Below are 24,948 nucleotides of genomic sequence, written 5' to 3'. Positions count from 1 at the left end.
CAAAATTGTTTAATATGAGCAATTTCATATGGTACAGCCAAATAAATGTCTATATATGTACATGTATATTTTATATATATACACACATACATGTATGTTATAGACACAAATCTATATATTCATAATAATAATTAACACTTATTCAGTGCATATTAAGTTTAAAGAAACATTCAACATGCTTTATGTTTATCATTTCACGTAGTCTTCCTATCAAACCTATTAGCTGGGTACCATTTTTCCCATTTTATAAAAGAGGAGATTAACACATGGAGACACTATGTAACATTGAAAGTCACATGGTTAGGAAATGATAGAGCCAGGATCTAGTCCTCATTAGTCTGATTTTAGAAATCATCCTCTTGACCACAATGCTACATTGACTTCATATTTTACATTTTTATTTCTATACATGTTACTGGAAAATCCATGTTGGAGTAAATTATGTAGGACTCAATGTTATTTACCTATATGGTTTTTACTTTTTGCATCTTGCCTTCGTATATCTCCTCCCATTTAATAGATCTTCTTTATTTTTATTTAATATTTAAAAACATGAAGGTTAAAGTAGTTACTTAACTTATTCAAGGTCACACAATAATTAATGATTGAAGTAGAATTCAAATTTAGGTCATCAGGATCTAAGGACTTTTTCTCAGTGTGATACATGGTAAATGCAAACCTATTCAAAGCCAGATGCTTAATCGAGAAGCGTTTTACAGGATGAGAATAAAATCCACCTTGTCTTGCAAGCTCACTGCTAAAGATACACATCAGTGATCTCCACAGTAGTTTCATTAGCCCTTTGTAAGGAGTTCAAGTTCACTCTGCTATTTCAAGTTCACACTAATGATAGAAATGTGTATATTATCTTTGACTCCTCCTTCATCCTCTACATTCAATCACACATTTTAAGACCTAGCATCTCTTTTCCATCCCTACCATTTCTGCCCTAGGTCTGTTCTTTGTCATGGATCATTGCTGTGACCTAGGTACTGTTCTCCCTGCTAGTGACCTTGTCCCTTCAAATCCATCCCCTGCACAATGGTTTCATAGATCTGCTTAAATTTCTACAAATGTATTCATTGTATAGAACCTCTCATCAGGTCTCCAACCACTATAACATAAAGTCTGAGTTTCTTTAGCAGGACACAGGGATGTTCCATAATTTAATTTCTTTCTCTCAGCCACCTCCTTTCACCTTTCCCAGCCTCAATTTTGCACTTCCAGCACCACTAAACTTATATGCACTGCAATTTCTTGCCTCTCTAAATATTCTCAGACTGCTCCCTACCACATTATCATGGTCCTATTTAGTTCTTACAGCAAATTGTTGAGATGGGTACCATAATTATTCTATTTCAGAACATTGCCAGGCTTGGGTTCCATTCCTACAATCTAGAGGTCTGGAGGGGATGCAATTTTTCCAAGATATTTACACAGATTATCAGTGTTCTCCTGGTTTTCTTTCTCTCTGATGGAAACTGTTCCTCTGCCATGTATGCCTGATGGAATTATATGCATAATCAATTTTGAACGATGCCATGTGAGGGGGACTTGGCGAATACACTTTATCATGAAAACAAACCATGGTTGCTAAAATTAACACATTTTATAAACACAAATTTAAGTTATATAAAATCACAATAATCCTTTGGAAAGGTAGATATTTCAGGTCAAATTGAACATCAGACACTATCATGATTTTAAAAATTGAAATTAATCTAGGTTGCCATGTTAGGATATTTTATTAACTGCAGCCTAAAGAGACTAAGCACAGGCCAGAGACAAGCTATTCATTAAGATGTATGTGCTGTTCCAAATCAAGCTGATTCAACTTATCAGGAGGAGGACCCATACATGGTTTTAATCACATTGCTTAATATGTCAGAATTTTCTGAATTTGGATATTCATCCTGATATCAGCAAACAAACCTCCATTCTGGTTAGTACATAGGCTCTTGACCCTTATCTGTTGACTACTAAAGAGATAAACTTCATTTTAGTACTAAAGAAAAGAGAATTGTGAGGTAAGAGGAAACCAGAGGAACATGTAGCAGAGACTATCACATTCATAAGGAAAAGTAAAGAGGAGGGAATAAGGAGGAGGGTGAGGACTAACACTGAGAATATATCATTTCAAAATTCTATTGTTTGGTTACAAAAGTTGTAGATCACAAATATATAACAGTATGCATATGTTTAAGTTCTAATTTATGTATAATAATAATACATGTGCAACCACACATGTAAAGCACCAAAAAAACCCTTTCAGTCAGTGAATGCTTATCTCATATGTGATACTCATAGTTGGTAACAGAACTAAGGGGAATGAATGAAGCAACACAGATCAGTTTCTCAGTATGTGTAGTGTCCATAGGCACAAGACAGTGTAAGTGGATTCAGTATACTCAGTGATTACAGGCAGCCTAACAATCGAGGTTTTGAATTTGCACCTAACAATTTGAAATGTTTTCCCCATATGATAGGTTGAAGTATAAATACAGGCTTAATCTCTCTCTGTATTTCCTTAATTCAGGTGCACATTTGCAAATTATCAGATTAAGTCTAATAAGTTCTACTGTTAAATTGGGCATAATATTAATATTTTTCACGAGGCTCTGGTTTAATTTTGTACACTCAATTATTCATAATTAATATAAATGTCACTTTATTTGAGGTTGTGTTGATGTCGTCATTGTATCAATGTTCTCCAAAAAAACAGAACCAACAGGATATGTGTGTGTGTATATATATCTATATATGTACACAGTTGATATTCATTATGAATGGATTCCTTATTTGTGAATTCACCTACTTGCTAAAATTCCTTTGTAACCCTCAAATCAACACTTGTGGTGCTTTTTATGGTGATTTCCAGACACACATAGAGAAGTGAAAAATCTGAGTTACCTGACATACGTGTTCCCAGCTGAGGTCAAAGGTGATACTGTGTCTTCTTGTGTCCTTTTCTTGGTCCATTTAGTGTCACATTTTTCTCATTTTTGTGTTTTTTCTTGGTGATTTTGCTGTTTAAAATGATCGTCACGCATAGTGCTGCAGTGCTAAGATTCCTAAGCACAAGAAAGCTGTGATGTGCCTTATGGAGAAAAGATATGTGTTAGATAAGCATCATTCAGACATAAATTATAGTGCTGTTGGCTATGAGTTTATTGTTAATGAATCAACAATATATGTTAAATAAGATGCCTTTAAACAGTAACATACATATACATAAAACAAGGTTATATATTGATTAAATGACAAAATGTTGTGACCAGAGGCTTGCAGGAACCTAACCCTGTATTTCCCCTAGGAGCAATTGTTTGGGATTCACTAATTTAGTATCCAAGTGGGTTTTATAGAGTATAACTACCAAGAATAACAAAGATGTACTCTATCTAGCTACCTAGCTAGCTAGCTAACTAGATTCATTTTAATGCAGTTTAGTGCAGTTAATGGGGATCAGCAAGTCTGAAATCTGTAGAGCAGGCCAGCAGGCTGGAAACTCAGACAGGAATTGATGCTGCAGTTTTGAGGCATAATTTCTTCTTCTCCAAAACCCTCAGTTATTGCTCTTAAGACTTCAGCTGATTGGATGAGGCCGGCTTGTATTATTGAAGGCAATCTCCTTTACTTCAGTTCAACTGATTGTAGACATTATAACCACATCTACAAAATACCTTCAGAGCAGCATCTAGATTTGTGTTTGGTGAAATAACTGGACACTATGGCCTAGCCAAACTGAAGCATAAAATTAATCATAATAGATTTGATGGATATTGATGAGTTTATAGTGAGCTCAGTTCACTGAGTGGTGTTTTTATTTATAGAGACGGGTTACAACTATCTTCACACACACACAAACACACACACAGAGAAAGAGAGAGAGAGAGAAATAGCATGTTTCTGCTCTGACAAGTGAGAAGTTTACTTGATCGTGAGCAAAAAGTTTTGCTATCAGACCCCCTTGGCTTCAAGTCTGAGCACCACCACTAGCTGGCATTGGGAAACTTACTTACTTATATGTTCCTTAGTTTTCTTACACCTAAAAGGATAACAATAGTACGACCCTTGACATCAGGCCTATTCTTTTTAGATATTCAAAAAATGTCAGCTTTTTTCAGTGTTAGCTCCCTAGGGAATGTGAAGAGAGACATAAGGCTGTGGACATGCACAAACTCCCTCAAAGGTGAAGCCACAGCCCCTTGGCAGGTGTGTGGAGAAGTGTTCGGGATGGCAGTTGATGGGAAAGCAACCAACTCTAGCCCAACACCTTTCTGCTGTCACCAAAATAAGCCCAGGCTAAGAAGAGCATGGAAATGGGGTAGGTGCAAGGTTTTGACCCTATTTCATTAATAAAGAAAAGCTTTCACATACATTAGCCATCAAATTCTTATTCCAGAAGTCTACGATCAAGGAAATAGAACCCAAAAGCAGAGGAAATAAGCAAGATGGGGAAAAATACAGACCCCCAAATGCTTTCTGTAGTTGTTGGGTTTTTTTTCAAAAGAAGAAAGAGCTCACAAAATCAGTCCACATAGAAATCATAGCCACCAACTGAAAAGAGAAAAATTCAGTCAATTAGCTCATAAACACAATGCTAAAAAACGGGTGTGATCATGTTTCCACTCTTTTGTTTAAAGGCTGTTTGCTTCTGTGATTGTGACGATGCCATGTAAATGCAGAGGACTCAATAATGAAAGGTGAAATCAGGACCTTGCTGTTCCAAATGCTCTCTCTGCCTCTTTGAGTGTACCTGCTGCCGGGCTCCAACCCCTTCCCTGACCTCCCTATCACAATGTGACAGACCTCAGGGAGAATGAGGGGACGTTCTAAAACAAAAATAAGCCTGTCATTTTTATAGTCAAAAGTGTCAGAGCTCAAACGTCAATGGTAATTCAGAAGAATCAGTAATGTATTTTGTGTCTGCATTTACTGACATTTAGTGGTTATTCCGTATGAAATTTATTTTCGAGGTACTCTTGCATTGCAATTTAATCAGTATTATATCTTTGGCTTAAAAAATACTATTACAACCTTGCTGGGCCACAACACATAAGCCACATCAATTCCTTATTTAATACAGAGGTATTTATGTCATTATACAATAGTCACTTTCCAAAGTGCCTTCCGCTCCCTTCCAATACAGAGGCACATTTAGCTTTACCATCTTTACTCAAAGAATTGTCATCATTATTAGGTTATTTTTCAAGTTATATGTGGTTAAGACAAATATATTAAATATTTTGGATAAGAATGTTTGTAAGTATCTTAAATTATTTGAGAAAAACTAACTTATAAATGGTACTAGCTTTTATACAATCTCAGCAAATTATAGAGTGAAATAGTTGGTTTCATTGGGAAGAGGGGCTGTGCAGATTTATGTGCTGTATTCATCATTTTGGAAAACTTTTAGTTTTATACAGAATAAATTTGGTGGCAAGAGAATAGCCACCAAGTTATTTCAGTAATCCTCATTCAAAGATGATAAGGCTGTGGAATAATATGAACTTTAATAAATATATAAGCATGATTTTTAATTGATATATCAATTATTTGTACATGGAAAGAGGCCAGATGCAAAATAATAGCTTTCCCATATGAATATATCCTATATACATTATACAGAAGTGTCCAAATACAAAATAATTTTATTTTATGAACATATCCCCTATAGTCTATATGAATTGTGTGCATATGCATACATCACAATTAGAAATATAGTGACAAAAAATTATATTTATTGTGCAACTATAAATAAGTTCAGTCTTTGCAAGATATATACAAATATGCTTCGTGTTAAATATATATGAAGAAAACTACAAGACATCACAGAGGGACAAAAGAGAAAACTTGAATGAATGGTAAAACATTACTGGATGAAAAGACTTAATACTACATAGTCGTTGTTTTTCCCAAATTCATTTATAACAGTCCAGTAAAAATTCCATAAGGAAAAGGAGTTCACAAAATAAAGTTTATATAAAAAGAATGAAAATATAGTAAACAATTAAAAACAGTGCACTAATAAATGAGACTTATAATTAGAGCTTCTAAATATATAATAAAATTAAATACTGGTACAAGGATAAAATGGATGAAATAATGGAATAGAATGGAAAGCCCAGAAATAGATCTAAGTTTATGGAAATATTTACTAGATGGTAGAATTAGCTTTTCAAATTTGTGGAGAAAGTGTAAGTTATTTACTAAATGTTCCTGGAGTGGCATTTAAACTATTTGGGGAAAAAAATCAATATTACATATCTTCATACCTTATTCTAAAATATAATCCATATAAATTGCAATTTCAAGTATAAAATACGTGAAATAGCTAAAGGAAATTATCTTAAATATTTACTTATTTGGACTGGAGAAGGTCTGAATGTTTGAATGATACCAATAAATTTAAACATTAATAGATATAACACATGTCCAAAAATTCCCGTGTAAAAAGGGCAATAAAAAATGTCAATGGTCAGTAACATGAAAAATATAAAACTTCACAAGTCAATAAAATGAAAGCTAAAACTTCAAACTGATAGGATATTTTATTCATCTGATTTACAGATTTATTTTAATGATAATTCTTATTTTTGTTAGCTGTAGGTAAATAACATAACCATCAGTTGATGGTGGGAATTTACTATCAAAAACAGCAAGTGTAGATCATTTTGGCTAATGATCCAACTTTTAGGAGTTTATCCTAAGAAAGCAATTAGTGATCTATAAAAGAAAAAAAATGTACATGAAAGTTCAACGCACCATTGTGTATTAGAGTGTAAAACTGAAAAGGACCTAAGTGTCACAAATAAAGGATTGTTTAATAAATAATGATATGACCACAAAACTAAATATCATGTACCCACTAAAATGATGCATTAGAAGATTATCTAAAGTCTGTTATTATCTTTATTTGAAAATGTTATCAGCCAGTAAATGTCAAAGGTCATAAAGTAGGGGCATAGAGGCCAAATCTGTACACACACAGACTCGTTTTCCTTGCTTGTCAGTATTTTATAACATTGAGGAAAGATTTATACATTGGGAGAATACACATAGGAATCCGGATTTCCAGTGTACCTTTACAATTCTGAACATCTGACAACTTTGTGACTACATTCCCACCCTCAGCTGGGGCTGGACTGTGGAGGTTCTCTGCCTCTCCTTCTCTCCCAGGCCCACCAGCCATGCACCTTGCTTTTCTCACTCTTCCAGTCCCCTACCTGGCCCCACTGAGACAGTGAATTGACGTCTACCATGTGATCTGAAATTTTAAAGTTATATGTGTATATAGGTGATTGTATTCATTGCATGCTCATGTGCATGTATATAGGAAGATATACAACAAAATTTCAATAGAAATAAAAGTTCACAGATGCCTCCGATGATTGTGTAAGGTCTTTGACAACAGGAAACAAGTCAGTATTATTCACTATTTTATCCCCTGAATTTAGGTGGAAGAAAATTATTTGTTGAATGGTCAAGTAAGGAGGTTAATTGCTCTTATGAGTCAGGTATGAATAATTCAAAATCTTTGTTTTTTTGGTTTACTTTTCTAATGTACTAATTTAAAAATGAGAAAAAATCATGATAATTTTTACTTTTTAATGTCAAGGGTGGAGGGAAATCTGTAAGCAGAGCAAAAATATATCATAAATAAATCTCACGTACTTTTTAAGTGAAAAAGAAAAACACACCATTCTTAGTTGAGACAATGCAGAAATACTTGGCACTAAATTCTGCTCTATAACACAAAACATAATACAAGAGCCAATTGATTCTTGTCTGATTTTGTATTTTTGTTTAGATTTCCGGCCTCCAATTGAAATTGTCAAAATACCCTTCCTTACCCTTTGCAAAGTGTTGCATATCTCAAACACACCCTCTCCAGAAGACTTCCTTTCGCTTTCCTCCTTTGTTGCAGGGATATTTAGGCAGGGATTACAGTGATACTATAAAACCAGCATGTAAATCACTGCACGACTATTTCTAGTCTGTTCACTAAATAAGTCCAGGATGAAATCACCAGCCCAGAGGTGTCAGTTAATTGAGGAATCAGACAGCCAGAGAGACCAAACTGGGTGAGAAAACACCCTTATCCCAAGGACAAACCTTTGCTCTGACTTTGGAGAGAATATACAAATGAACTTGCCAAGTAAATTGCTTTCCTTCCCTAGTACATGATCTCTTGCTCCAGTGCTAAAGCTGCTTTTTAATGAGTTGGTAAGTAATTATGGAACTGGATTGAGAGAATTAGTTCATGCTTGTACTTTTTCAATATGGAGAGTGAAATGAAGATACAGATAGCAATTTGAATCTAATTTTCAAGCTTGCATGAATAAAAGGTCACAGAGGGAAGCTGAGATGTACCAGAATGTTGGGGGTGAGAGACAGGGTGATAGTGACAAAGAAAACCAGCTGACACAGAGCAGAGGTCTCTTCAGTGGGTACAGCAAAGCCCAAATAGTGTAAACTCAGGACAGAGCTGTTTTCTCTCTATAGGTGCATGCTGTACAGTAGTTAGGAAAATACAGATCTAAGGCTGAAGTCACTGATGGTCATTTCTGACCTCCCAGTCAGCATTATATGGATCCTAAGAGAATTAAAGTAAAATTAGAATCCTACAATGCATTTAAGCTGAAAGAGACAATGGAGTTGAACACCCTCACTGCCACAAAGGACAAAAATCAAACTCAGGGGGACTTCCCTGGTGGTGCAGTGGTTGGGAGTCCGCCTGCCGATGCAGGGGACACGGGTTCGATCCCTTGTCCGGGAAGATCCCACATGCCATGCGTGGAGCAACTGGGCTCATGGGTCACGGCTACTGAGACTGAGCTCTGGAGCCTGCGAGCCACGACTGCTGAGCCTGCATGCCTCAGCTGCTGGGGCCCGTGCGCCTAGAGCCTGTGCTCCGCAACAAAAGCCACAATGAGATGCCCACGCACTGCAACGAAGAGTACCCCATGCTCGCCGCACCTTGTGAAAGCTTGCGCGCAACAACAAAGACCCAATGCAGCCATAGATAAATAAATTAATTAATTAATTAAAAAAAAAATCAAACTCAGGGAGGTAAATAAATACTATCTCCTGATAGAGGCTGCAGATATTTTAACATCACAGACCTCTGTTATTTGAATGAGTTTAGACCAACACTGCTGTTTAAAAACAGAGATCAATGTGAGAAGTGGAGTGTGTCGAGTGGTTATGTGTCTACTGTCAGTTGGCTTGAATTCCTAAAGAAGACGCCATCTTGCATAATTGAAAATTTTTCTTTTGAGATGAAACAGATTCAAAATAAAAGCCCCTCCCAGATAGCACCCCCAAGTTCCTAAATTAAAAAAGAAAACACACACACACACACACACACACACACACACACAGACAGAGGTTCAGAAGGACAAGACAGTAGGACCAGCCACTAGCCAGCTAAAAGAGAGCAAAATAGGTGGTTTTTTGGTGTAAAAGTAAGGGCAGCAGGGAAGTTTCCTCAGAGTCATTCAGCTGCCAGTATCGGACAATATCAAATTTTAAAATTAGAGAACCCTCACTCAGATAAATTGATCATTTTGAGCCGAGGCTTATTTCACATGGTTGGTTTGTTTAATTTGGTCATTAAACTGCCCCATTCACACTATTTAATATTTATATCCTTCTTTTCTTTTTCATGTATTTATTTTTCATTATATAGCATAAAAATGGAAAGCATTTGAGTCATTATTAATAAAACGATTTACTATTATCCTTCAAAAATGTATTAATATTATAGTTAAATGCTAGTCATACATGACACATGGTACCTTTTTGCTTTGTATATTCATAATCTGGTGCCATTTGCTCTACATAACAGGATAAATAAAGAGAACACATAGTACATACTGCCTTCCCAATATGTACACTGCTACTATACGGCAGCTTAGAATCAGTTTCTGATTCATGTTGGCGAACAGGAAACAATTATTAGCAAATTTACTTATTACAAATTTGTAGAATTCAGTAATAAATGGTGATTATTTGAGAGAGGTTGTGACTTCATGAAAATTGTCATCATATGGGATAAGTAGAGGGAATCTATGCAATTCATGGAAATTCAAGAATATACTTTCTAAATAACAGAAAGTAGTTAAGCAACAGTTCCAGCAGACCTGTTGTACAGTTGACAGTTTTACAAACTGTGAAAGTAATTCTCTTTTCACCTCTACTCCCAACCTAGCCAGAGCCAACTTTAAGCTTTTACTTATACCTGTGGATAAATGTTGAGGAGCCAGGACTAGGAGGCTTGGTTTAAATTCCCTTGTATTATCTCATTTAATTCTTGAAATGGATCTGCTGAGCCGGTGTTTTCACTGCATAAGCAATGAGAAAACTTATTCTTGGAGAATTTAGAAACTTACTAAAACTTTGGAGTGTGCTTATATGCCCTGACTGGAGTTTGGGGTTGTCAAAGGGAAGGTACTCAACTCATGGTCAGAAGGTTAGGTCGAACCAGGGCTATAGACAGACAATGACTCAGGTAATGAGATAGATCGATTTGAAATTGAAATCCAGTTAGAGATCCTGGTCAATGAGATCTCATGATCCCAGCTTGATCAATGTCATCAATAGTTTATTATATCTTACCTAAGTGGTCTTCACTGCCATGGAGTCTCCATACTCCTTAGGTCCTCTGCCATACCCCACCTTTCTCATACTCAATAGAGAGCCTTTAGGAAGTTTCCTAAACACCCTATTCCTTGACATCTCCAAAACTAATGGAATCTACTGTCATCCTTAACCTTTTCCCTCCTATTTGCAAGATTAACCCTGGGGCCATTCTCTCTCCATGTCGCTTGTATGCCATTCTTTTCTGCTTTCTTAAGCTCTTGCCTCACCAATGGTACCAATTGTTCTTAATTATTTAGACCCACAATCACCAGGGTTTTCTTTTCAGCTTTGTCATCCTTTTTTTTTTTTTTTAAAGAAACTAAACAAAATATTCTCAAAGACTTCCCTAATCTATCTTTCTTTCAAATCATCTTTTTTTCACTTTGCTTTACCCTCGAGTTACAAAATAAGGGTCTTTCGACCTTGTTGCTCTTATCCATCCAAACCCTGACCATGTACAAAACTACATTTCATGATTTCTTATTCTCTGGCTTTTATACTCAAAGAATTTCCATTTTCTTGAAAGTAATTCTTATTGTTTTAATTCATTTAACCTCAACATATGAAAATATTGTTTGCATTCTGTAAATCCATTCAGTCTTTTAAAGTGGCCATTTAAAGATTTGTTTTTGGTTGAGTAAGAATGTGTAGTTCATAGTAAGAATAAAGGAGCTAGCTATAGGTCTGCTGTTAAAAACTTGGTTATAAAACTTGGAATTATATGTTAATAGAAATTAAACTCTATTCAAGTGGCTCCCAATCTTTATTTTAAAACACAGTTTGGAAATCTGAGGATGTACCGGGAATTGTGCCAAAAATAATGAAAATTCACCCCACCCAATTTCACAGTCCCGACCCCCCAACATGCTTGTTTTGGGTATTTCTGTAGTTTGGATACTTTCTCTTCCCTGTCTTAGACAGGGCTATACCACTGTGACTTTCTGCTTTGTGTACATAGTAATTTGTTGTTTTAATAACAATACCAAAAAGAAAAAAAGAAAAAGAAAGCACGTAGCAAAGTGGGTCAAGCTGTCACCTTCCAGCCTTACAGTGGGCTTTGGAAGCAACCAAACAAGGGAAGAGCTGGAGGCAGGCTGCTCTCAAGTTACATTCCTAAATGCAGACACAAAACTGAGGACGTTTTATTATGAAGAACAGAGACTAAGAGGCTGCCTACAAATGAGTCTTTCCTTGGAACACTTGGACGAAATGTTCCCTGATAGCCAAGCGTGAACCAGAGTGGAGACTGACTGAGAGACGCATAGACCTCATGCACAGGCTACGGATGTGAAGTGTGCCGTGGCACCCTGGAGGGGCCCTGCTCAGCAGGTTGGGGTGGGCCGTCTGATCCCCAAAAGACTATCAGTACTGTAGGTCCTGACCCCTCATCTTGCTGTTGGAGGTCAGCTCTAACCTCGTCATGACCTCTGGATTTTAAGATGATGAGGCTATGTCTGCTGTTTGTGGAATAGTATTTCTAGATAAATGTTTTGTAGTAACCATAACATAAATAACGTTTCTTATTTCTAGCCAGTCATGGCAGAGGAGTAACGTGACATTAGAGATTGGGAAATGGGCCCCTTGTGGTGGTCCCTCAGACAACCTGTGCTGTCTCTTACATGCCACACTCGCTGAAGATAGGATGGATGAGGGGCAAAGTGAATAAACATGTAGCAGATAAGTATTTGGATAAAGATTTTGAAGAAGTCACAAGAAATAGCATGGGTAAACAAGAAAAGGCCTGGAAAAACTCACCCAAGAGAGCTAGCGTTTGGCAGAATGAATATTTTTGTTTTGTTGTTGTTATAAAGTATTCACTTTAAATTAGCAGAACTGCTAAAATGAAATTTTAAAAATAGTTTTTCTGAACAGCATTTAGAGAATATGATAAATGTAAGTCACATTCATTTTATGCATATTCACAAATCATGTGACCATGTTGCTCTAAGCTTTTAAGTCCATACAGCTAGAAACTACAGCAGAGATCGGTTTCAGTCTCAGGTTTAATTCCAAAGCTTTATCTCCTGCATCCAGAAACCCATTATGCTTATCTGTGTAAAAAGGCTACAGAAAGAAAAGTTAGACCACCGTTTTGGAGCAAGGAGGCCGGCCCTTCTGCTGGCACATCACCTAGAAGGATATCTAGGTCCGGTGGGTCTTTGCTGCTCTCTCCCTCAAGAGGAGGTGATACTTTATGAGAAATTTTCCTTAGACTACTATCATTTTAAGAGCAGAGACATTCTTTCTTTCTTTTCTTCTTCAAGGGGTCAGAATCCCTTCTTCAGCTAACACACTGACAGCTGGCTCACACTTGCACACACAGTGGTTAGGTGAAGGAATCCAGGGCAACTTCTCTTAGCTTCCTATTTCCTTCCATTTTACATTGTTTCAGAGATTAATTACTTACAGGATCCTCTTCTAACATGCTCTGTTAGAGGTCCAGCTAGATATAATCCTATCCCAGCAGACAGCACAAACTAAAACTGCTTAGCTGATGGTATAATTGTGCTTGACGGACTGAGCGTCCTGTCTAGCAGACATGTGCATGAGTCTCAATCCATTTACAGTCTATTTGACGATCTTCCCTTCTCATGCATTATTTAGGTCCAGACGTTGTATTTCAATACCTTTATAATGTGGACTGCTCAAAGTTTAGCTGCTTTTTTACTAGATGACATGGTGGGGATGAAGGCACATAAATTGTGTTGGGGGTAATGATTAGCCAAGATGGTTTAGTTTGAGAAAGGAAGTGTCATTTTTGTCATAGCCTCATACTGGGCTTGGTCGACATGGAACCTGCCTCCTGGGGAAAAGTAAAGGTTAAGGCCTATAATTCTAGCTCAGTCTGAATGAGAAATCTGATTTTTCAAAGTGTTTGGAGAGTCTGAAAGTGAGGAGGAGTTGAGGTATTTAAATATTTAGTTGGGCTTGAACTTGTGGTGTTGGGAGAAGAAAGTGGATGGGATTAGGGGAAGGGAGGTTTGGGGCAGCATGTGATGACCTATGTGACACATGTATCACATATCGTAAATTACGTCATGATTTCGCCTGTGGTTATCACCAAGAAAGCGGCTTTAGTTCAAACAGGTAGGAGAGTTGACTGTCCTGATTTACCACATAAAGTTCTTCATTCTCTCTGACCAACTTGCTTTATTTTAACTCTAAATTAGAGCTTTGGATACAAAAATCTTTGCTGAGTTGATGTAGCTTTTTATGTTGCCTCATCTCAATTGCCATTAGATCATTTAGTAAAGACTTTAATCTTCTCCATGCTCTCATTTTTCACATTTTAGTGGGATAACACTGTGGTCATTTTGCTCCGTTCTAGAAATAGGCTGCAATCAGACTCTGAGGAAACAATCATTTTGTATTTCAATTGGAAACAATAAAAATAGTTGCTGCCCATTACTCTTTACACTTCGTTACTACTTTATTTTTATAGCTTCATTGAGTCTGGTATGAATCATAAGTATAAGAAGCCTGTGTCATTTCTGTCATTGAAAAGTTAAAGGACCCATGATTCAACCTTATGGAGTCTTTTGTTCCTTTGGACTCTATGCCTATTCTAGGCTTTACTACCAGAGGAATGATGATGTCTGTTAAGCTTACACACGTGGGCGCATTTTTTTTCAGAGGTTATAAGCAAGAAAATTATGCCTATAAAACACAATCCACTTACCTTTACCTTTCATGTGTGGATTTTTATGAAAAGAGCAACACATGCATTGATTAACTTTTTTTCTTTCCACACGCAAGGCAACCTTAAGCAGAGACATGCTTAAAATAAATACTAGCTTCCTAAGTACAACTAGGTGTCCTTTTCTCTACTTACCTGTTATAAATGTCTTATCTAAATTTGTATTTTCTTTATGGTCAGAAGAATTTCACTTCTTCCTGTACCTCCTAATCTTTACACAACTTCTGATCTCATTTATTCTTAAAAAGTCCAGTCTACTCTTCAAAGGCAACTATTAACTTACTTTTAAACTTCTGAGCCAAAACTAATCTTCATTCCTCTCTTCACAGCTGTCCTTGAGCTACCATCCAGAGTTCCATTTGCCTTGTGCTTGTGCTTAGTCTCAGCTGTCAACAGAAGGCATGTGCACCATTGAACAGAATCTGTAAAGGGATGCATTGTTTGGAATTCCTCAGCTTCTCTAGAACAACAGCTTTCAATCTAGAATTTTCTATCAGCGTCATAACAAGCCTCAATCCCTCTGCAAATTTGATTCACATGTTTAATTCAAGCAATGAATTAACTGATTTCAAGTTATTAAACCAGCAGCCTGCCTATTTTAGGAAAAAACAAAACAGAATACAGAAAGCCGACTATACAAATTTCCAACTTCTCAAGATGGTGAGAAAGACACAGGCATCAATTCAAATACAGCTGCCTAATCATATACAACTTTCAGTAGCTCTTCGAGGATTGCTCCCATTTTCCTTTCACTCCTCTTCCTTGTGAGGACATAACAACCTTTAGACAGAGGGCTTTCTCCACTTTTGCTGCTGTCTGGTCTAGAATGCACTATTTTGTCAGCCCCATTTACTAGATGATGTTGATTATCAATATTGCAGTTCAGTCAAATTCCTGGTACAGAAAAGAAAGGGTGCTGCAGTGCTTATTCAGATAGAATTTCATTTTAAAAAGTCAAAAGAATGATTTATTCCAGATCATGCTTTGTTTATAACTGTCCAGACCACTTTTCCCTTTTGGCAGGAGGTGGGTTGTGTTAAAAAAATAACTAAAAGGAGCCACAGACGTAGAGACAAGGACAAGGGTACTAGTTAAATCATTGTTAGGTCTCTTTCCCTCTTAGTCATGACATTTTTCTAGAGTAAGTGCTGTTTAAGATGTGTTTTGAAGAAGGCAGCAGATAGCTTGGCGAACATGGAGTGGAAGTTTGTCCCAGCATCACGAAGAATAGTATCATTTTTGACAGACAGCCAAAACTGCAAACATGTTTACATTGTAATAAGGGCTTGGAAATTCTTTAAGGTTTTCACGCTGGAAAAATTCATGAATTCTCTTGTATTTATACTAATGTGCGGATCAAATTGCTGTTTCAGCTACTTGCACGCTTATTTACCATTTGCTTTTAAATTTTTTTCTTTTTTATGAAAGTGCAACTTACATCCAGCAAAGTGCACAAAACGTAAGGCTTAATAAATGCAATGTTATACGTGAGGCTTTCTTTTTTCAAATATTTTATGTAATGCATACCCGGTAAAGTCTGCAATACTGTGCTGCAATTTTCTAAATGAGAAAAACTCTACACATTGCTTTCAGAATACTTTCAACACATCTTTTCAGATATAATTAAAAGGTCAGTGTAGGTGAGTCAACGGCTAAGTTTTATTTTGTGTTTCTGAACCTGCAGGTGGTCAGGCCCAATGCACTGGGGTGGATATCCACCAAAGTACATTGCACTTTCCTGAAAAATATATAATGCACAATCTTGGGAACAGAGTAAAAAAAAACGTCACGCAAAGCAAATGGTGAAGGGAAGGAAAAAAGAGAAAGAGAAAGGAGATAGAAATAATAGGAAAGGTTTCCAGGAAGCCTTCTATATTTTTTTCACCCCAATCTGACCAGCCTTTCTTAGCCCGGGCACTTGTCATTGTGTTTATCCAGAGTAGTTTTAGGTAGCTGGATATTTCATTAGCAGTTTGTGTGTCCCCTAGATTATAAACTCTTTGTGGATGAGAATGTGTTCTATTTTTTGTTTGGTCACTCGTTACTCCTTCACTTTGATCCTCCACAGCCCTTGAAGGCAAATGAAGATCTGTTCATAACGGAAATTCAATAAGCTGTTTTAGAATGAAGAAGGAAACAGAGGAAGCTCTGGTTTCCTAGCAGGGCTGCCACTGTTCTCTGCAGCCACCACCCCCAGCATAGCTGCTCGTGTAGTGAGATTCAAGAGCTCATTTTTCAGGAGCTCGAAAAAGCTCTCAATATGTGTATTGACTCCTAATGTGTCACTTGAAAGAAAACCTGATTAAAGAAAAAAAGAAAAAAGTGGAGATGTACTCCATTTCTGTCTGATGCTGAAAAAGTACCAGAGTATGGAATGTCAATATTAGCAGCTATCAGATCTGACTGTCTCCTGGGCCCGGGGACAGAACTCTTCTTTTCCTTTAAGTAAAATTGAAAGACATTCAAAATTTGTAAGGGTCATCACAATATAAGCAAATTATATCATCTACTACATCAGTATCAAAACTCTGTACATTGCAACCTCTCTTTAGAGAAAAGGGACTTTGCTTCCCAAGACTTCCTTAAAAAGTCTCTCCCCAAATCTCTTTTCTTTTCTTTTCTTTATTTTCCTCTCCAACACCATTGATGGCAGAAGTGATTGATCATTGATGTAGGAATAATCTCAAGCCTATTAAATTCCCATATCAAAGGTTTTAAAAATTAGTGGGACTGATTGAATGTGTAGAAGATCTAAAACAGAGTATAGACTATACACCTCAATGGTCACTCTTCCATGTCAGGGAAATTACACAGTTAGATTTTAATTTATCAGATTATTATACAATATAGTATATTAATTTAGAAATATATGCTATAAAATTAAAAATAAATAAGCTTCATTTGCTTTCTAATTGATGATAACATGGTGTAAAATTACCGTTTCCTTCTTAAGGCAGAGAAGAGATATGGGTAAGTCTCCTAGACTATCTACTAGCTCCTTGTTCCTAGTATGTAGTATAGTCTTGTTTCTAATGACAGTCTGATATTTTATTCTATCATCCTTATATTTTTTCATGTTTTTTATAATAGTTGTTATTTTGTACTGAAAGCTAGATATCTAAGCATAATATTGTTGAAGTCAACTTTTAATTATCTCAGGACAGACTGTGGTGTTTAGCCCTTATATCTGCAATTTAAAAAGCTAAAATGGGCCTTATTACTCTATCAGTTGAGGGAATTTCAGGCGACACTGGCAAGGCTGATGATTTTGTCCCTAGTGTTTGCTCAATGATTAGGCTGCCTCTTAGAGACCAGTGTCTGAAAGAGAGGGACAAACAAAACCCAGAAAACTTTGCCATTTTTAGTAATGTGTTTAAATAGCAGCAGAAGTTAGAAATCTATAGAAAGCATATAGATTAAGATTACATTTTTAAAACAAACTTTAAATATAAACAATCATAAATTCAGGTTTATGTGAATTCCTCTTGACTTCTTGTTCTGAAATTTTTTTATGCAACCACATATCTTCTTTCCCTGGAGTCCACTTGTTGTCAATCATGGGCTCCTTTTTCCTGATTTTTTAAATTCTTCTAGAAAGCTTTTATTTTTTAATTTTTATTTATTTATTTGTTTGTTTGTTTATTTTTGGCTGCATTGGGTCTTCATTGCTGTGCACGGGCTTTCTCTAGTTGTGGCGAGCAGGGCCTACTCTTCATTGTGGTGCACGGACTTCTCGTTGCGGTGGCTTCTCTTGTTGCGGAGCACGGGCTCTAGGCACGCGGGCTTCAGCAGTTGTGGCTCACGGGCTCTAGAGCACAGGCTCAGTAGTTGTAGCACACAGGCTTTGTTGCTCCACGGCATGTGGGATCTTTCCGGACCAGGACTCGAACCCGTGTCCCCTGCATTGGCAGGCGGATTCTTAACCACTGTACCACCAGGGAAGCCCTAGAAAGCTTTTTTAATAAATCAGCTTTTGTTTCCTGGTATGGCATAGTAGAAAGAATGTGACCATAGGAGTCGGATACCTAAATTTGGACCATAGCCCTAGTATTTGCCAGCTCTCTGATCACAGTCATCTGTAAAGCTGGAAAAGATGATTATTGTTTTCAGAGTATTGTGAGAATTAAATAAAATAATGTGCAGAAAATTCTAGCATTTAGGTTACACATGTATTAATAAATTTATTATTAGCTTATTCTGTTGTGGATGCACCTGTGAAAGTGATCATTATATATCAGGCATCTTGCCTGACTTGGGCAGAGTGTGAAGAAAACCCCATTTATTTTATCAAATTTTTGCTGTGTATTCAAATATATATTAGAAATTTTTTTTTTTTTTTTTGGCCACACTGAACGGCACGCGGGATCTTAGTTCCCCTACCAGGGATTGAACCTGTGCCACCTGCATTGGGAGTACCAAGTCTTAACCACTGGACCGCCAGGGAAGTCCCCCATGAAATTTTTAAAAAATCATTTAAGTTAGCATTTTCTCTGTAACAGTTCCAAAAGATCAGTTACTGTCAATGTTAGAACTTCTGCGTAGTTGACGTGAAAATTTTGTGAGAAGTTATATATCAATTTACCTGGTGATATGTTTTTATGATGATTGCTTTTAGAAAAATGTTTTAATCTTAAATGTCACATATTTTCATGTGCAGAACCTCACTTACTAACTCTTTGTCTCGTTGTGAACATCTCCTGTCCAAAGTCACAATATTGGCCTGGACATGATGATCCTCTGTTGTCTAATCCAAAGACCCAACTTGACCTTGGATTAGTCATAAATAAATTATGATAAATTTGGGGGGCTCACACTGGCTGCTAGGCAAAACTGTTCCTCAGACAAACGATGAATATAAATACTGAGTCTGGAACAAAGTAATTTGGGTTTGAATCTCAATTTGATTCTTAATTATTTGATCTTTAGTTCAATATTTATAAAAAGGTATACAATAATAATCACCTCAGGAGTTGCTGTGAAGAGTAATCATGCTCAACATTTATTGTATTATTATCAATATTATTATTATCATTGATTATTTAATATTATTAATAACTTAATATCATTGATAATGATAACTTAGTATTACCAGTACCACTACACCCCACATTTCCTCACTCTTAATCTATTTCATATACACACACACAATTTTCTGTTAACTATTAAGAAAGGTGATTAATTTATACTCATTTAACAATAGTAAATATTAATAGTATTTATTTAATGCTTAACATTTATATATCAGGGTTCAGAGACATTATCTCACTTGATCCTTACCACAGCTCTAGATGAAAAATAGGGTTGCTATTATTCTTATTTGAGAAAAAAAAAACATAGCTAATAATTAAGAGCAGAGATTATCACCCACAACTTTGCCAGGATATTAAACCGATACATTCCTCACTGCTACATATAGGGACTCAAGCAGTGAAGAAGCTAAGGACACAATTTTTTTTCTCTTAAGTTTCTGTAGTATTTTCAGGACTTAGTCATAAACTAACAGTAAAATAGCAAATGGATTATTATACATTTGCCATATTAAGATATTGAGTCCTTTAAAGGTCATCTTCATTGCTTACTTTGTTGTGATTATGTTATTTCATCAATGATGTAACAATTATTGCTTTAATAAAATCCTATGATGCCACATCAGAGGTAAAAGCTTTTACAGAACTGTAAACAGCAGAGGTGCCTAAAGCTTTATGAAAGAAAGCTGTTTTCTTTAATAGAAGAGGAACAGTCCTTACGTAGGCTTGTGTGTCACATGAGGAGAAAGGAATGCCATTCTTCAAATACTTGTGCTTGCTTCTAAGTGAATGTTTTCCATTTTTACATATAGCATTAGTATAAACAAGTAAATATTATAACTCTAAAATTTTAGAGGGTACGATAGCAACTAAGTATGTTAACACTGTGTAAATTTACTATGTTTTACTTGAATAAGCATTCCAGGACCCCGAAGTGGAATCTGTCTTAGCTAGCAACCTCTGTTGGATAAAGGATAGTTCTCAAGTGGGGAGAGAAACAGAGAGAGTACCTAACCGAAGGGTAAAGACATTGATTTGAGTTGCAGACATTTACTCACTGGCCTTGAAACCAAGACAATTCACTTAATCTCTTCGTATAGCCTGAGCTTACTTCTTAAGATAAAGGGGATGATAGGACCTGTTCTGTATATTTTATAGAGTTGTTAATATTAAGTGAGATAACATATGTTTAGAGTCCTAAGATTATTTTTTCTTTCAATTATTTTTTTTAATTGAAAACGTAAAGCATGCTCATAAGCATGAGAATCATGAAGCTTTATGTTATTGTAAAGTTTTAGAATAATAATAGTTATTGTTTTTAGCAGAAGTTATGGCAAGAACCAAATCCCTTACTCATTCTTACAGTTTCTTATTTCCATAAAATAAGAGATCAAGCTAGTTTATTTTTTTATTTTTATTTTTTATTTATTTATTTATTTTTTTTAGTTTATTTTTTAACTTAAATGTTTTATATATATATATATATAAAATTCTCCAGAGGAAGTCACCAAAAATATTTTTTAAATAAAATAAATATTGCTCTATGTTTTATTAAAATGAGTGTGAAGAATAAATTAAAGTGTCAAAAAAGATACTGGGAAAATTAATATTTGGTACTTTTCAATCAAAGTATTAAAATGAACATTTTGAAACATACATATAACTCAATTCTAAAAATATCCATGAACTTATCTAATGAATAGACAAAAGCAAGCTTATAAGCAAGTCAGAATTCTGAACTTACTGTTGTATTAGCTAATAAGGAATCATTAGAATAATGATTGGATTAGTGAAATTATTTTGTTCAAATAAATTACATGAATAAACAATTGTATAAGTAATGACCAAAAGTAGTGGTATTGAAACAATTCCACTGATTAGGTAAATAGGGGTTGAATTAATAATATTAATTGTTGATCCTGTATTGATTCAACAAACATTTTTGAGCACCAGTTATATTCGAGGCAGTGAGCTGGATGGTAGAGCTACAAAGACTCAGAAGTCAAAATTCACAGTTTTGTTAGTGACGAAGAAAAATACATAGATAGTGTATCAATCAGTGTCCTATGGGTCAAAGATCTAAACAGGGGATCTACAAAAACTGAAACCTGAAAGGCTACTAACTGTAGGAAACAAAGTGCTCAGCCTCTCTAGTAATCAGAGAAATAGAAATTAAGACAAAAAGCTGCATGTTGTCTCTCTGGGATTGGCAAATATTACGAAGTTGCATAATAACAATTGTTTAAAGGTTATTAAGAAACAGGACTTACCTGGTCAGAGTAGGATCCTCTGCAGCTATCCAAGAGAATAATATGACTGTAGTCAGAAGAAGGCTTATACCCATGCCTTCGTCCAGTGCCTTGGTCCCTATCTTGGGATTATATGATAGGGAAATTTGTAACTCAAGTCCATGATACAATAGGAAAATTTTAATTTCAGCACCATTTCAAGCAGTTTGAGGCAAACTGCATGCCCATCACTAGAGAAATGTATAAGAAAAGATGCTATGATTTACTCACTATGGAATTATCAATAGAAGCAATACATTTGAAATAGCTGGAGCAATATAAAAACATAATATGGAGTGAAAAATAAAAAGAAACAGAACAACATCTAGGACACAGTATAATTTAGTAAATTAAGATCATAAGGGAAAAAATGTATATTTTCCAGAGTTGCATATCTAGCCAAAGAAATAGTACAAGCAACTTGAACAAGTTCTAAAGGAGAGAAGGGGTAATGGAATGTGAGAAATAACAATGAAAAGAAGGAAAACATTGATGAAATAAAAATAAGAGGACCATGCAGAGACTGATGAGGATGTTGGGTATAGTCTGAGGAGTATAATTTACTCAGCTTTCCACTTGATATTCAAATAACTCTAGACAAACAGGCGAATAAGAGCAACAGAACAGAATAAAATGATATGAGGCATGCTATGGAAAAAACAGCTAGGCTAAAAGCTATCAAAAGGGTTTCATAGAGTTGATGATGCCTGAAGGCTGAATAGGAGGCAGACAGGTGAGAAATGTGAGGATGTAAGGATGAGGGGTTGCGGGGGAGGTTCTTTTAAGATACGAGACAAGGATGGAAAATGGCATGAAGTTGTAACATACAATGTTGTGTTTGGATAACTGCATGTAATTGCCTTTAATGTGGGATATTTAGGGAAGTTCTGAGATACTTCTGGAAAGATGCAAGGGGGCAAGATTATAAATTTTATCAAGGGTCTAATTATGTCAATAATAAAAGTAAGTAGGGCCTAGCATAAGGAAATGGGAGTCAAAATGGGAACAAGGTATAACTTCAGAAGATACTTAAAAAGTAGAGTTGACAGGTCATGGTTGCAGGAAGTGTGGGAGAGGCAGGAAGCCAGGAGATGGCTAAGAATTTTAACTTGATGGTAATAGGATTCAGAGAGATGGGTAAAACAGAATATGGAGAATTTTGGAACAAAATATGGTAAATTCCATTCCATCAAAACTACTTCCTAATTAAACTCTTCAAAGTTTCTCCATGACTTAGAGATTAAATTCAAATTCCTTACGTTTTCCTTAAGAAATTTATGATGAGACCTCTGTCAATGAATTGTTTTAATGTTTCTAGGTGGTTTGTTTTTTTTTTCTATAATATTTCTGAATGGACATCCTTGAGTAGACCTCTTGCACATTTTTCTAACTATAGCTGAAATATAAATTCCTATATGTAGTATTCCTGAGACAAGTGTTTCTTCATGTTAAATTTTTATACATGTATTTACATTTTTAGAGATACAGATACGGTTCCCTGCAAGGAAATTACCCCAATAACTCCAGCCAATAATGTCCAATAATTTTAACAACTGTGGATGAAGAAATGGTTTCCACTGTTTGTGTCTGCATTTTCTTTTCTCAGTCTATATTACAGTTGTCTTTGGGTGACTTGGATTTGGGTGTCTTTACCTTTTAGGGTGCTTAGAATGATGAGTTAGGGTCAGGATAGTAGGTCATGGAATGACTAAACCACCTCCTATATCCCAACTAATGACAACATATTTGCATTTTTAAATTGTGAGGTTGAATATCTTTTCATATGATTAAAATTTAACATTTAATTTGTCTTTCATCTAGCGAGTATATCAATGTTTTAGATTGTTAGTCTTCTCATCTTTCCTTATTTCCTTTCACAACTTTTTATATTAAGGACATTAGGTAACTTTTCATCATGTGCTTTTATAAATATTGTTTCTCAATTTTTATTTTTACTTGTTTTATGCAAAAATTTCAAATAATTATGTAGTGCTTACATATATTTTTCTTATGGCTTCTGAGTTTTGGGTCTTGTTTATTAAGGCCAAATTCCTCCTAAGTTATTGTTTTTTAAAAATATATTTGAAGATAACTTGCTTTCCAAGAAGAATAATCCATTTCGTTTAAATGCTATTTGTACTATGAAGGTGCTTAGCAAATAATTTTCTACATGAATTACAAGGGAAAACCACTGCCCCATCTGTATTTCTTTGTAATTAGGGGGACCTGAATGAATAGAGATTTCTCAATTTCAAAGTGCCAACAAATAACTTCTCAACAATGCTTACTTTCTGATACACACAACTCATTGATTTTGTCAACTTGGGCTACTTCCTTCAGAGGTAGTGTCCCCAGAAATGTGTCATAGCTCATTTGATAAACTCAACTTTCTTTCCAGTGTCCCTTATGAAAGATTGTGCAGTTGTCTCCAGACTTTGATGATATTATCTGAAAATGGTGAACATGTGTTTACTTAAACACAACAGGGTTGGGCAGCAGAAAGTGCACTCCAGTTTAATAATTGCTCCTTTACCAACCCATCACTGCCACCAGAGCATATGCCTCTCACAGGCAAGGACCTTGTCTTAATTATCAGGGAATACCCAGAGTATATATATCATAATGCTTAATCCTGAGTTACTTTATAGGTATGTGAGGACAAAGTGAATGAGTGAATGATTGAACAAACTAAGGTTCATAGTCTTATCTCTATCATTGACTTGATATGTGACCTTATATAAATTAGTTAATCTTTCTGGGCTTCAGTTCCCTGTTCTGCTGAACAAATATAATTTCTAGCCCGACTGTACCAAAGATTTGTCTGGAAGAACAATAAGATAATAGACTTGGTAGTGATTTGGGAAAAAAATCAGAAAATTCATATAATCATATCAATATACATTTGATAAATAATTTCTTTTGCAGGATATGGAATATTGCTAACTACATAGACTATGCTATGTGACACTAACTCCAAGTGTAAAATGGAGATCAGAAAAAAATAATACTCACTGCGGGGAATGTATTGGCTAAAAGGAGTATCATTATTAACTTTATTATTATCATTATCATTATTATTATGAAAAACAGAGAAACCTGGTGGAAAAAGTCACACACAATATTATATGTTTTATGCTTCCCCCATAATCTTGTCCTCCTATTGGTTTATTAATTTTTATGTCTATACCAGAAACCTCTTGATGCTTTGGAAAGTTTTTTATATAATTTTGGCTCATTTAGTTCAATTCATCAATATTATGCTCAGTTAAATTGACTGATGACAGATAGGTAG

General features: G+C 35.5%; 1 protein-coding gene across 1 annotated transcript in view; it reads left to right on the top strand.

Moving 5' to 3' along the window:
• The window catches only part of CHRM2 (cholinergic receptor muscarinic 2), a 157,533-nt gene that overhangs the window by 127,083 nt on the left and 5,502 nt on the right, over positions 1 to 24,948 (top strand). The gene's annotated exons all lie outside the window — the stretch shown is intronic.

This window comes from Balaenoptera musculus, chromosome 9, assembly GCF_009873245.2.
Source record: "Balaenoptera musculus isolate JJ_BM4_2016_0621 chromosome 9, mBalMus1.pri.v3, whole genome shotgun sequence".
NCBI lineage: Eukaryota > Metazoa > Chordata > Mammalia > Artiodactyla > Balaenopteridae > Balaenoptera > Balaenoptera musculus.
The sequence above is the reverse complement of the archived record's forward strand: the minus strand, read 5'-3'. Positions and strand labels throughout refer to the sequence as shown.